The 14,278-nt window shown below is 46.7% G+C and overlaps 1 protein-coding gene across 1 annotated transcript in view; it reads right to left on the bottom strand.

Moving 5' to 3' along the window:
- The window catches only part of LOC139160198 (zinc-binding protein A33-like), a 69,896-nt gene extending 55,830 nt beyond the window's left edge, over window positions 1-14,066 (bottom strand). Inside the window, exon 1 of the mRNA XM_070737826.1 lies at window positions 14,018-14,066. The gene's annotated coding sequence lies outside the window, so the exon portion shown is untranslated. The remainder of the gene's footprint in view (window positions 1-14,017) is intronic.
- Window positions 14,067-14,278: the final 212 nt, after the last annotated feature.

Consider the following 14,278-nt stretch of genomic DNA (forward strand, 5'->3'; position numbering starts at 1 on the left):
TATGACGAAACATTGTTTCCCATAGGAAACAATGTAAAGTCAATTAATCCGTGCAACAACAAAAAAAAACCGCTGCCGCCGAACGCGGAAGTTAGCGTTCAGAGACAGCTGCGAAGCGGCGCGCGTGTTTTAAAACGTGGCAGCCGGCCTGGGGGGCTCGGGGGCTTCCCCCCGAGCCCCCCAGGCCGGCTCTGACATTTTAAAACACGCGCGCCGCTTTGCAGCTGTCTTCTGAAACCGAACGCGGAAGTTAGCGTTCCGGCTTCAGAAGACAGCTGCAAAGCGGCGCGCGTGTTTTAAAAGGTTGCAGCCGGCCTGGGGGGATTGCCAGCACCCCCCCCCAGCCCCCCAGGCCGGCTGCAACCTTTTAAAACACGCGGGATACGAGCGCCAAGGAGCTGTCTCCTGAAGCCGAGACAGCTCCTTGGCGCTCGTATCCCGAATGTGAGCTCGGGAGGCGAACAAAAATGTCGCTCCCCTCCCAGCTCTTATCTCGAGTAGCTCGTAAGTAGAGCTGCTCGTATGTCGAGGTTCCACTGTGTGTATGTATATATATATATATATATATATATATATATATATATATATATATATATATATAGAGAGAGAGAGAGAGAGAGAGAGAGAGAGAGAGAATTTTTAATTAGCTATATGATACAATATTAAAATTTAGATAAAAGAGATTTTATTATTCTTTGCATTGATGTAATGTAACCTTTTGTAGAAGGACGGTGAGGGAGAATTTTTATTTAGATTTTTAAGAATGGATAATGTTGTATAAAATTAATAGAAAATTTTAGACAAGGAGAGATAAGAGCCTCCATTGAGGGAGTAATAAGAAAAGAAAAGTGTATATATGATTGATTTTAAGCATTGTTGTTTATTTATTTATTTATTTATTCATTCATTCATTCATTTATTAAATTTGTATGCCGCCCCTCTCCGTAGACTCGGGGAGGCTCACAGCAATAGTATAACACAATGTAAAATACAAATCTAATATTTAAAAACTAAAAAACCCACAATTAAAAAACATACACACAACATACCATACACAAATTATATAGGCCTGGGGAAGATGTCTCAATTCCCCCATGCCTGAAGGCAGAGGTAGGTCTTAAGAAGTTTACAAAAAGCAAGGAAGGTGGGGGCAATCCTAATCTCTGGGGGGGGAGCTGGTTCCAGAGGGTCGGGGCCACCCCTGGGTCCCACCAGCCGACATTGTTTAGTTGACGGGACCCGGAGAAGATCCGCTCTGTGGGACCTAACTGGTTGCTGGGATTCGTGCAGCAGAAGCCGGTCCCTGAGGTAATCTGGTCTGGTGCCATGAAGGGCTTTATAGGTCATAACCAACACTTTGAATTGTGACCGGAAACTGATCGGCAACCAATGCAGACTGCGGAGTGTTGGTGTAACATGGGCATACCTAGGGAAGCCCATGATTGCTCTCGCAGCTGCATTCTGCATGATCTGAAGTTTCCAAACATTTTTCAAAGGTAGCCCCATGTACAGAGCATTACAGTAGTCGACCCTCAAGGTGATGAGGGCATGAGTGACTGTGAGCAGTGAGTCCTGGTCCAGATAGGGCCGCAACAGGTGCACCAGGTGAACCTGGGCAAACGCCCCCCTCGCCACAGCTGAAAGATGCTTCTCTAATGTAAGCTGTGGATCCTGGAGGATGCCCAAGTTGCGGACCCTCTCTGAGGGGGTCAATAATACCCCCCCCCCAGGGTAATGGATGGACAGGAATTATCATTGGGAGGCAAAATCCAAAGCCACCCCATCTTATCAGGGTTGAGTTTGAGTCTGTTGACACCCATCCAGACCCTAACAGCCTCCAGGCACCGACACATCACTTGCACTGCTTCGTTGACTGGACATGGGGTGGAGATGTACAACTGGGTATCATCAGCGTACTGATGATACCTCACCCAATGCCCTTGGATGATATCACCCAGCAGTTTCATGTAGATATTAAATAGCAAGGGGGAGAGGACCGACCCCTGAGGCACTCCACAAGGGAGAAGCCTAGAGGTCGACCTCTGACCCCCCACTAACACCGACTCCAACCGACCGGAGAGGTAGGAGGAGAACCACTGAAGAACAGTGCCCCCCACTCCCAACCTCTCCAGCCGGCGCAGAAGGATACCATGGTCGATGGTATCGAAAGCCGCTGAGAGGTTGAGAAGCACCAGGATAGAGGGTAAACCCCTGTCCCGGGCCCGCCAGAGATCATCCATCAATGTGACCAAAGCAGTTTCCATGCTGTAGCCGGGCCTGAATCCAGACTGCTGAGGGCCTAGATAATCGGCTTCTTCCAAGGACTGCTGGAGTTGGAGTGCCACCACCTTCTCAACAACCTTCTCCATAAAGGGAAGTTTGGAGTCTGGACGATAGTTGTTGAGAATGGCTGGGTCCAGGGAAGGCTTCTGGAGGAGGAGGCACACAAGTGCCTCCTTATAAGGAGCTGGAAAGGACCCCCTCCCCAAAGAAGCATTGACAATCTCCTGGACCCAGCTCTGTGTCACCTCCCTGTTGGCTGAAACCAGCCAGGAGGGACACGGATCCAGGAAACAGGTGGCGGAACTCACAGCTCCAATGGCCTTGTCCACTTCATCAGGTGTCACCAGATCAAATTCTTCCCAGACAGATGGTTAAGAAGGGACCGGGTCACCCTAAACAGAGTGGCCAAGCGAGATTCCGCTGATGCAATCAAGGCGGCATGATACGCGCATCTTGCTGCCTTGAGCGCCACTTTGTAAGCTTAATAAAAGCTCTTACAAGTGTTCGATCGGATTCGGACCTACTCTTCTTCCATCACTTCTCTAGACGTCTCTTCTGGCGTTTGAACTCCTCATTGAACCATGGAGCTCTACGGGGTCCAGTGCCATGGAGAGGTCACAATGGCGCAATCCGGTCAAGAGCCTCCACTGCAGCCTTGTCCCAGGACTCAGCAAGAGACTCTGCCGAACTGTGGACGAGCTCATCTGGAATAACCCCAAGCGCCCTCTGAAAGCCCTCTGGGTCCATCAGGCATCTGGGGCGGAACCACCTAGTCGGTTCCGCCTCCCTGCAGGGAAGAATTGGAGCCAGGAAGTCAAGCCGCAATAGAAAATGGTCTGAACATGACAAAGGCAACACTTCTAAGCCCCTTAGTCTCAGACCATTACTCAATTGCTCAGAGAGGAATACCATGTAGGGTGCGTGCCCCCCCCTCATGAGTCGGACCCTGTACTACTTGAGTAAGGTCCATGGCTGTCATGGTGGCCATGAATTCCTGCGCTAGCCCAGAGGTTTTGCTGAGCGATGGTAGGTTAAAGTCTTCCAAGACAATAACTCTGGGGAACCCCACCACCAGCCCGGCTACCTCCTCGAGCAGCACAGGCAGGGCTGTTGACACGCAGCTGGGAGGCAGGTACATGAGCAACAAGCCCACCTGAACCCCTAAGTCCAACTCACAACCCGCAATCTCTGGAAAAACAAGTTTACGCAGGCAAAGGCTCTCCCTGGCTACAATAGTCACTCCTCCCCCCCTTCCCTGGGGTCGAGGCTGATGCCATACCTCGAACCCGGCTGGGCAAATTCCAGAGAGAGGAACTCCTTCCTCTGGGCCCAGCCAGATTTCAGTCACACATGCCAGGTCGGCCTCCTCCTCCAGGATCAAATCCTGGATGAGGAGAGCTTTATTTACCACTGACCTGGGATTGAGTAGCAACAGTCTGAGCCCAGGGCCAGAGTTACACTCATCACCAGTACACTGGGGTGAGCTCATGGAGCCGGAAGAAGGGATCGTTATTAAGCAGCGATCCCTCGTTCCCCTGGAATGGCTAGCTCCATGGCCCCCGCCATATCTGCCTCTCCCCAACAAGACCCTCTGTCACCCCAGAGATAGTTGCCCCCTCCCCTCCTGCCTCTCCAGCATCAGGAGTGCCAAGTATTTCATTCATACCATATTCATTCATTTCATCCATACCATAATCCCACCCACCCCATCCATCTGTCCCGCCCCACCCATCCCATCCATCCCCAATCAATCTACCCCATTCATTCCAATAGCCATAAACATCCATTATTTTAAAAACCCAATAGTAATTAAAAATATAATTAATAGAATAAATATAATTAATACAATTAATTAAAACACTAGTAAAATAATCCCCTTAAAATTGGCTAAAAAACAATAAACATAAAACATAAAGACATAGACAAAATAGCATAGAAAATCAGTAAATTAGCAATAGTTCTTATGGAAACAGTTCTTATGGAAAAAGTTGTGTTTATAACTATATATTGTTTTACTTTATGGTGGAAAAAATAAAAACCTTATACCGAAAAAAAAGAAGAAGCTTGAGGAAAGCCTCTGTAGCCTGGGGAGGGGAAAAATGCCCCCCCCCCATGGTGCAGGAGGCCGATTAGACCACACCCACCATGGCCATGCCCAGGCTCATGGAGAATAAAAAAACGGGCCTACCTGAAGTTCAGGAGGCCTCTATGTACTGTTCCATTGAACCACTAGGGGCCACTTTAGGAGCGGAGCTGTTGCTAAACATTGATTGGCTAATGCAATTATATTTTAAATTTTATTTATAATTTTATTTACGTTTTAAAGAGCTGTTAGAGGATCGTTACCTCAGGACTGTTTAAGATGTGTTACTGTTACAATAAAGGTTGGTTGAGTTGCAGTCTTTCCTCTCGTCTCAGTTACTACCCCATCATAGCACTTTGCACTCTGGGGAGGCCATTTTTGCTCTCTCAGAAGATCAAGGAAAGCCTTTGGAGCCTGGGGAGGGCAAAAATGCCCCCCCCAGTGGTGCAGGAGGCCGATTAGATTTCACCCACCATGGCCACACCCAGGCTCATGGAGAACAAAGAAACGGGCCTACCTGAAGTTCAGGAGGCCTCTATGTAGCGTTCCATTGAACCACTAGGGGCCACTTTAGGAGCGGCGCTGTTGCTAACCATTGATTGGCTAATGCAGTGTTTCCCAACCTTGGCAACTTGAAGATATTTGGAGTTCAACTCCCTGGGAGTTGAAGTCCAGATATCTTCAAGTTACCAAGGTTGGGAAACACTGGGCTAATGCAATTGCATTTTAAATTTTATTTATAATTTTAGTTACATTTTAAAGAGCTGTTAGAGGATCATTGTCTCAGGACAATTTAAGATGTTTTACTGTTACAATAAAGGTTGGTTGAGTTACAGTCTTTCCTCTCACTCAGTTACTACCACATCAGCTATTGAACATAGCATCCTGCACCTTGGGGAGGCCATTTTCGCTCTCTCAGAAGCTCAAGGAAAGCCTTTGGAGCCCTGCCCCCACCCCTGGTGCAGGAGGCCAATTAGGCCACACCCACCATGGCCACACCCATCCAGCAACCAGGAAGAGAACCCCTTACTAAACTTTTTGAAGCCCATCCCTGCCCTCAAGTACTGGAAGACTGAGGCAAAGGGGTATCTGCCACCCCAGATAGATCAGATTTGGACATTAAAGTCATGAATCTGTAAATTTTCCTACAGGGTTATTCTATCTCTACTTTATACTTATATTATGTTAGACATACTACAATACAATACTATAATTTGTATGACAAATTAAATAGATAGATAGATAGATAGATAGATAGAGAGAGAGAGAGAGAGAGAGAGAGAGAGACAGACAGAGACAGACAGAGAGAGACAGAGACAGAGAGATAGAGACAGAGACAGAGACAGAGAGAGACAGAGATAGATAGACACAGAGAGAGAGACAGAGAGAGACAGAGAGAGAGACAGAGAGAGACAGAGAGAAAGAGAGAGAGAGAGAAAGAGAGAGATAGAGAGAGACAGAGAGAGAGAGACAGACAGACAGAGACAGAGACAGACAGAAAGACAGAGAGACAGAGAAAAACAGAGACAGAGAGACAGAGAGAGAGAGACAGAGAGAGAGAGACAGAGAGAGAGAGAGACAGAGAGAGAGAGAGACAGAGAGAGAGAGACACAGAGAGACAGAGAGAGACAGAGAGAGAGACGTGGTGAAGGTGCTGAGGTGTCTCCCAGGGGCCACTGCCAGCAGGGACAGGAGGAGGATTACAAACATTGTCAAGGCTGTGAGTAAAGGTAATAACATTGATGTGGTGGTGCATCTTGGCACAAATGATTTGTCCCAGAGAAATGTCAATGTAGTAAAAAGAGATTTTCAATGTCTAAGTGTGGAGCTGGGTAAAATAGCAGATTCAGTGACTTTCTCAGAGGTGTTACCGGTTTGTGGCCAAGAGGATAAAACAACGTGTATCATAGAGTTTAATGTGTGGTTAAAGCAGTGGTGTAAAGCTGAAGGTTTTGGCTATGTAAGTCATGATGTCAGTAGGTGGTCTAATAGGGAGTTGTTTAAGAGGGATGGTTTGCATCCATCATACAGAGGTACCCAGGTACTCGGTGAGGAATTCAGAACTTTTTTGGACAGGCATTTAAACTAGGTAAAGGGGACAGAGATGTAACTGATGTGGGTGATTTCTGTCCCCGACCAATGAGGATAAAGCAGTTTTTGGAAGCTTATGAAAAGGGAGCTGCAAATAAAATAGATGTAGTTGTTGATGATAAGGGGCAAACTAATAATGAAAATAATGTTCTTCGTGTAATGTGCACGAATGCTCGAAGCTTGAGCAACAAGCTCTGTGAATTAATGGCCATAATATCTAGAGATAATTTGGACCTGGTTGCCATAACTGAGACATGGTTTAAGGATTCTAATGAATGGGAAATATCCATACCAGGATATACACTGTATAGGAAGGATAGAATAGAGAGAAGGGGAGGTGGAGTAGCCATTTATGTTAAAGAAACTCTAAAAACAACACTAATTCAAAATACATGTCAAGATCTAGAGACCCTCTGGATTTGCATGCAAAATAAAGACGGTTCTGTCATTAGAATTGGGGTGATCTATAGGCCTCCAGGGCAATCTGAGGAATATGACAACAAGATGGTGGATGAAATTACCAAATGGCAGTAAAGGGAGATATTGTGGTTATGGGTGATTTCAACATGCCTGATGTTGACTGGAATATCCCCAGTGCCCTTACATGCAAAAGTAAGAATATAGTAGAGGCCTTTACAGGAGCAGCTCTGGCACAGCTAGTTAAGACACCAACTAGAGGGGAGAATATTCTAGATTTAGTTTTTACGAATGGGAATTGGGTTTCAGATGTCAAGGTGGGAGAAAATTTAGGTTGCAGTGACCATCTATGTTTGTGGTTTGATGTAAAAACTCATTGTGAGCAATCCTATAATGCAACCAAAGTATTGGATTTCAGAAAAACAAATTTTAATGCAATGGGGGAATATTTAGATAATGAATTAAAGGGGAGGGATATAATGGCAGGAGCGAGCACCCAGTGGACTGTATTTAAAAAGGCCATCTTAAAAGCCACTGGACTGTATGTAAGACAAATAACTAAAGGTAAAAGGAAGAAGAAACCGCTATGGTTTAGCAATGATGTAAGGGCTATAGTCAATGAAAAAAAGGCTGCCTATAGGAGGTATAAAGAGTCTGGAAGTATAGCTGATAGGGAGGTGTATAAAATGAGACAGAAGGAGGCGAAACAGATAATATATGCTGCTAAAGCCTCAAAAGAGGAAGAAATTGCCAAATCTCTAAAGAAGGGGGATAAAACCTTCTTCAGATATATTAGTGATAAGAAGAAGAAAAACTGCGGCATCACGAAGCTTAGTACCGGGAAAAATACATGCATTAATGGGAATAAGGAGATCGCTGACCATTTCAATAGCTACTTCTGTTCAGTTTTCTCAAAAGACACCTTACAAAATAATACTATAGAGGGATATAGCATTGCTTCCAACTGTACGGATTCAGCTCCAGTGATCTTAGAAGCCGATGTCTTAGAAGAACTTGAACGATTAAAGATAAATAAGGCAATGGGTCCAGACGGCATCCACCCCAGAGTTCTTAAAGAACTCAGATCTGTCATTGCTACCCCCCTGACTGATTTGTTTAACCAATCCTTGTTAACAGGAGATGTTCCTGAGGATTGGAGAATGGCAAGTGTTGTGCCTATCCACAAGAAGGGCAGTAGAGAAGAAGCTGGTAACTACAGGCCAGTTAGCTTGACATCAGTTGTCGTTAAAATGATGGAGACTCTACTGAAAAAGAGGATAAATCAGCACCTAAAAAACAATAACTTATTGGACCCAAATCAGCATGGCTTTACTGAAGGCAAATCATGTCAGACTAATCTCATTGATTTCTTTGACTATGTCACAAAGGTGTTGGATGAAGGTGGTGCCGTGGATATTGCCTACCTGGACTTCAGCAAAGCCTTTGATACGGTTCCACATAAAGAGCTGATAAATTAGTGAAGATTGGACTTAATCCCTGGATAGTTCAATGGATTTGCAGCTGGCTGAAGCATAGACACCAGAGGGTTGTTGTGAATGGCGAGTATTCTGAGCAGAGTCAGGTTACAAGCGGTGTGCCACAAGGGTCTGTTCTGGGTCCTATTCTTTTTAATATGTTTGTGAGTGACATAGGGGAAGGTCTGGTAGGGAAGGTTTGCCTATTTGCCGATGACTCTAAAGTGTGCAATAGGGTGGATATTCCTGGAGGCGTCGGCAATATGGTAAATGATTTAGCTTTACTAGATAAATGGTCAAAGCAATGGAAACTGCAGTTTAATGTTTCCAAATGTAAAATAATGCACTTGGGGAAAAGGAATCCTCAATCTGACTATTGTATTGGCAGTTCTGTGTTAGCAAATACTTCAAAAGAAAAGGATTTAGGCGTAGTGATTTCTGACAGTCTCAAAATGGGTGAACAGTGCAGTCAGGCAGTAGGGAAAGCAAGTAGGATGCTTGGCTGCATAGCTAGAGGTATAACAAGCAGGAAGAGGGAGATTATGATCCCGCTATATAGAATGCACATTTGGAATACTGTGTTCAGTTCTGGAGACCTCACCTACAAAAAGATATTGACAAAATTGAACGGGTCCAAAGACGGGCTACAAGAATGGTGGAAGGTCTTAAGTATAAAACGTATCAGGAAAGACTTAATGAACTCAATCTGTATAGTCTGGAGGACAGAAGGAAAAGGGGGGACATGATCGAAACATTTAAATATATTAAAGGGTTAAATAAGGTCCAGGAGGGAAGTGTTTTTAATAGGAAAGTGAACACAAGAACAAGGGGACACAATCTGAGGTTAGTTGGGGGAAAGATCAAAAGCAACATGAGAAAATATTATTTTACTGAAAGAGTAGTAGATCCTTGGAACAAACTTCCAGCAGACGTGGTAGATAAATCCACAGTAACTGAATTTAAACATGCCTGGGATAAACATATATCCATCCTAAGATAAAATACAGAAAATAGTATAAGGGCAGACTAGATGGACCATGGGGTCTTTTTCTGCCGTCAGACTTCTATGTTTCTACAGAGACAGAGAGAGACAGAGAGAGAGAGACAGACAGACAGATAAATTTCATTCCTATTTTGGACACAGAAATTTCTTATCTCACCGTTCCCAGGGCTGCGTCCCTTCCTCCTCTTCCTCAAGGTGATTTTCAGAGTCCCTCTGCAGGGAAGGGAAGCTCCTCAGTGGGTCAGACCTGCCACTATTTAAACCTCTAAATGAAAAAAAAATCCTGGGCTCCATCTATTGAGAAAGGCTTGGTTTTATTACTAGTACGTTACAGTGATACGTAGCCAGAACTGAGCATTGTACGCCCAAAGCTCTAAGTTTAACCTTTCCCTCACTTAGCTGCCTCTCATCACCCATGGCCAATCATGTTAGGGATGTTTTTGTAATGGTCATTGTGTACAGGAAGGTATGCAGCTAGTGTGATGTTGCAATAGCAACTTCTGCAAAACTTAACTTTTGTTTCTGGTCCCTGCTGCTAAAACCTACCGTACTTTTCAGAGTATAAGACTCATCTTTTTCCTCCCTAAAAGATGCTTAAAATTCAGCATCTTACTGTACATGTAGCTTTTTTCAAAGCTTTTTTCCCCCAGCCCCAAATGTTTCTTTCCAGCCCTAACCAGGTGTTAACAATGTCCCCAACTCTTACCCACTTGCAAGCTCTTTCATTATTACTCTCTGTGAAGAATATTTCCAAATCCTGTCTTTATAGGGGTTTTTTAAATTGTTCTATTTGCTCTGAATGTTTCTTTCCAGCCCTAACCAGATGCTAATCATTTTCCCAGCCCTTTCTGGCTTGCAAGCTCTTTCATTGTTATTCTCTACAAATAAGGTTTTTTTAAATGTGCTGAAGGTGACCAGACTAAGGATGCTAGCCAGATGAATATCTGATAAGCAGATTCTTTCCCTTGTTTTCCTCCCCAAAAACCAAGGTGTGTGTTATACTCTGAAAAATACGGTAACTTTCATTTCCCCCCCCCTTGCCTTCCCCCCTCTTCCCTCCCCACAGTCATGTCAATCTGTCCCCAAAGTACAAGAAAAAAATAAGATGGCAGATGACAGGATGTTTTTCTGGAACTTCAGGAAATCTTTTTTTTTTCAATGATTATTTCAGGCTTCTTCCATGAATCCCTTTTTTTTAAAAAAAAAATTTTTTAAAAAAACTTTGAAATTAGAAAGGAATAATTAAAAGATTCGGAATTACTGTGCACTCCTGGTTCTTTCCTAAGCAACCACTGAACTAGTCTGGCGTGGATCTCTTGAAAGAATCGATAGATGAATGAAAATATAATGGGAAGAACAATTCCCATTGTGAAGGGTTGCGAGGAAAGCAAATTTTTGGACATCTTAGCAAGATACGCGTATCAAAACATCTATAACTACTCGTATGTTTCTTTTTATTATTAAAACAATAACTCTTTCTTGAGAACAGTAAGAGTGGATGGAAGGGAAAGAAAGTTGTGGTTTGCTAATTGTGAATATTCATGTGTACATTACCCATGTATATATAATTATCATTTTCTCCTCCTTTCTTGAAATGGATACAGGTGGCAATTCATGACAACTGAGACCAAAATTTCTGTTGCTAAGCGACACATTATTTAAGTGAGTTTTGCTTCATTTTGATTTTTCTTGCCACAATAATTAAATGAATCACTGCAGGTGATTAAGGTGCAGGTATTAAGTTAGTAACAAGTGTAAGAAAAAAAATCTGGTCCAGTTCCAATCCGGGAATGAGGTGGTAGAAATAAAATGGAGGCTGATTGAAAAGAAGAACTCTTTATGGATGAGCAAAACCAACAGCAACATGTACCGTACTGTATTTTACAGAGTATAAAATGCACCTTAGTTTTGGGGGAGAAAAAGAAGGAGAAAAGGCCTATTTCTCTCTGTTTGCCAAACAGCAAAATAGAAAACAGCATAGATGATGATATACACAGTCTGCTGTGTATTTCTGTGCAAGTACTGTATGTCTGAGCCATAGAAATAGCAAAGAATTGGAGAAATGTACATTATAGCAATATATTAATGCCAGAAAGTTTTCTTAAATGTAGTCACCTCGATCTACTCCAAACATGACTAATTCAGAGTTTAACTCAGCTGCCTTATCATAATACTAAAAGGGACATTGCTACCTTTCAGATTATACTTTTACAAATCTTTTAAATTTGATATGGCTTTCTGGAAGTATAGTTATTCTCTGCTATTACAAAGAAGATACAATAGCACCGGGCCTCTTCAGATCCAGCATTTATATTAAAAAGCTTCTTCATTTTGTCATCTAAAACAATAATAAAGCAGTCTTTTAAAAAATAATTATAATAATTTGAACATTCTATAGACATTTATAGTACCCTCGATCATCGCGAGGGTTCCGTTCCAGGACCCCAAGCGATGATCGATTTTTCGCGAAGTAGCGGTGCGGAAGTAAAAACACCATCTGCACATGCGCAGATGGTGTTTTTACTTCCACCGCCCTTCGCCCGCCCACCCCGTTGCTCGCGCCTGGGGTTTCCCCGCGCGCGCGCGCCGCCCGCCCACGCCATTGCTGGGGCCGCTTCCCAGCTGGGAAGCGAAGCTGGGGTCCCCGCGCGCGCGCCCGCCCACGCTACGAGCGGCATTTCACCTTCCCTCCCAGGCAAAAAGATGCCGGCATTCTGGGCTGATGGGGTCGGACTTCCCAGGCGGAAGGCGTGCCCCTCTCCCCGCATCTTTTTGCCTGGGAGCGAAAGTGAAATGCCGCTCGTAGCAGCTGCTAGAGCCGCCGGCATTTCACTTTCCCTCCCAGGCAAAAAGATGCCGGGGCACGCCTTCCGCCTGGGAAGTCCGGCCCCATCATCCCAGAATGCCGGCATCTTTTTGCCTGGGAGCCCTTGTGGCTTGAGGCACCTGCTCCGACAGCTGGCCCAGCTCTGAGCCCCGAGCCCGGCCGGCATTCCTTGGAGCCGAGGCCGGATGCAGAGCCGTCGGGCTGGGCTCTCTCTCGTCGGGAGGGCGAGATTCTTCCACAAGATTTCTGGCTGGCGTGCTGAGGGAAGCGCGCGGCTGCCCTGGGTGGGCGGCCAGGCATCCCTTTGCTCCCAAACTTCAGGAAAGCAAGAATGGACGCCGCGGGGGAAATAAACCCTGCTTTCCCACCGCCTTGCAATCAGAAGAGCTCCTTTCCCTCGCCTGTCAATCACGCCCGCTTTTTAAATCGCGCCTTTCTTTTCTTTTGCAAAACAATCGAGTGATTCTCTCCGGCTGGAAGGAACCACTTCGGTCGTCGAGGGGGGGTTCCCTTTACCAAACGATGTTTCCCCAGATCGCTCCCCTCCGCAAGAACAGAAAAAGGCTGGTCCGTCTCCGTCTCCGTCTTCTTTCCTCCCCCAGGAATCAGGAGGCGGCGCCGAACCCCTCGCTTTCCTCTCTCACACACACACACACCGAAGCCGCTTTCGCCCCCCCCCGCCAACTTTTTCTCTAGCCCTTCCTTCCCGCCTCGTGAGGTCACTTTTCAGCTGTCGCGGCGGAGGCTTCTTTCGCCGAGTTTTGCACGGGGGGCGGGGGGCGCACGCGCGGCGGTTGTGTGTGTGTGTGTGCGCGCGTGTGTGAGTGAGGGGGCATTTTTGACCCTCCGGGGAAGAGCTCGGGTTTTTTTTCTTTTCTTCTTTTCGGCCCATCTCGGAGTCTCCGGCAAAGGGGGGGTGGGGGTTGTTGCCTGGAGCCTTGGGGCATGTTGCTTTTGCAGAGGGACCGTGACCGCGCGCGGCGGTGGGACCCTTTCCCTAGACTGGTAAGTTTTTAGCGCCGCAAGGTAAGCTTCGGGGCGGGGCGGGCGGGGCCCTTTTGTGCCAGTCGGGGAGGCGGTGGCGGCTGCAGCAGAGGCGGGCGGGGGAGGCCGGCCCGCCGGAGGGGCGATGCGGGCAGCGGAGACAGGCGAGGTCCCGGCCGCCCCCCGCCCACTTGGCCCCAGACCGGTGCAGCAGGAAAGGGACGGAGAAGGCTCACTGGCAGCCCTTGCCCATCGCCGCGCCTTCGCTTCCCCCCCTCCCCCGCTGGATCCGGCAGCGTGCTGAGGGGAATTGCCGCGGACTGGAGGCAGTGAGGCAGACCGGCTCCGAGTCGAGCGGCCGGAGCTGCGCCCTCCTTCGCCCGCCAGGTGAGGCGAAGGCGAGGGGCGCGCGGCTGCAGCGAGGAGCCGAAGATCCGGGCGGGGAAGACCCAGGGAAGGTTCCTTCATCCGCCTAGCAGCTGATCTGCTCGGCAGCGCAGCACCAGCGAGGAGCCGAAGATCTTCGGCTCCTCGCTGCTGCTGCGCTGCCGAGCAGATCAGCTGCTAGGCGGCCGCTCGAGAGCAAGAGGGGGAGAGATAGAGAAAGAAAGAGAAGGAAAGAAAGAGATGAGAGAGGGAGGAAGAGAGTGTGAGAGAGGAAGAAGCAACATAGAGAAAGAGGGGGAAGACCCAGGGAAGCCTCTGCCCGGCGGGGAAACTCCACCATCTACGCATGCGTGGAAGGGCACGCATGCCCAGATGGTGGAGTTTACTTCCGGGTTGAAAACTAGCGAAATAGCCCTTTCGCGATCCTTGAGGACGCGAAACTCGAGGGTTCACTGTAATTGACTTACCTCCCAGCAGTTTCAGCAGTCCAACATTTCCAGCTGTCCACCTCGGAGCAATTTGACTCCTTGTGGCTAGTTTCACTTTCTATTCTAGCACTGTGCTGTTTGTTGCAAGGAGGTGCAAATGGTGGGGGTGGCTGGGTGGGGTGTAAGATCAAGTTTTCACCCTGTTTTGGGGAGTGAAAAGGTGTGTCTTATACTCCGCAGTGTAATTCTGGGGGGTTTAGGACATTTTGCCTCCGACAGTTGGATGAAGCTCTTTCCTCC

This window comes from Erythrolamprus reginae, chromosome 2 (assembly GCF_031021105.1).
Source record: "Erythrolamprus reginae isolate rEryReg1 chromosome 2, rEryReg1.hap1, whole genome shotgun sequence".
NCBI classification, from domain to species: Eukaryota; Metazoa; Chordata; class Lepidosauria; order Squamata; family Dipsadidae; genus Erythrolamprus; species Erythrolamprus reginae.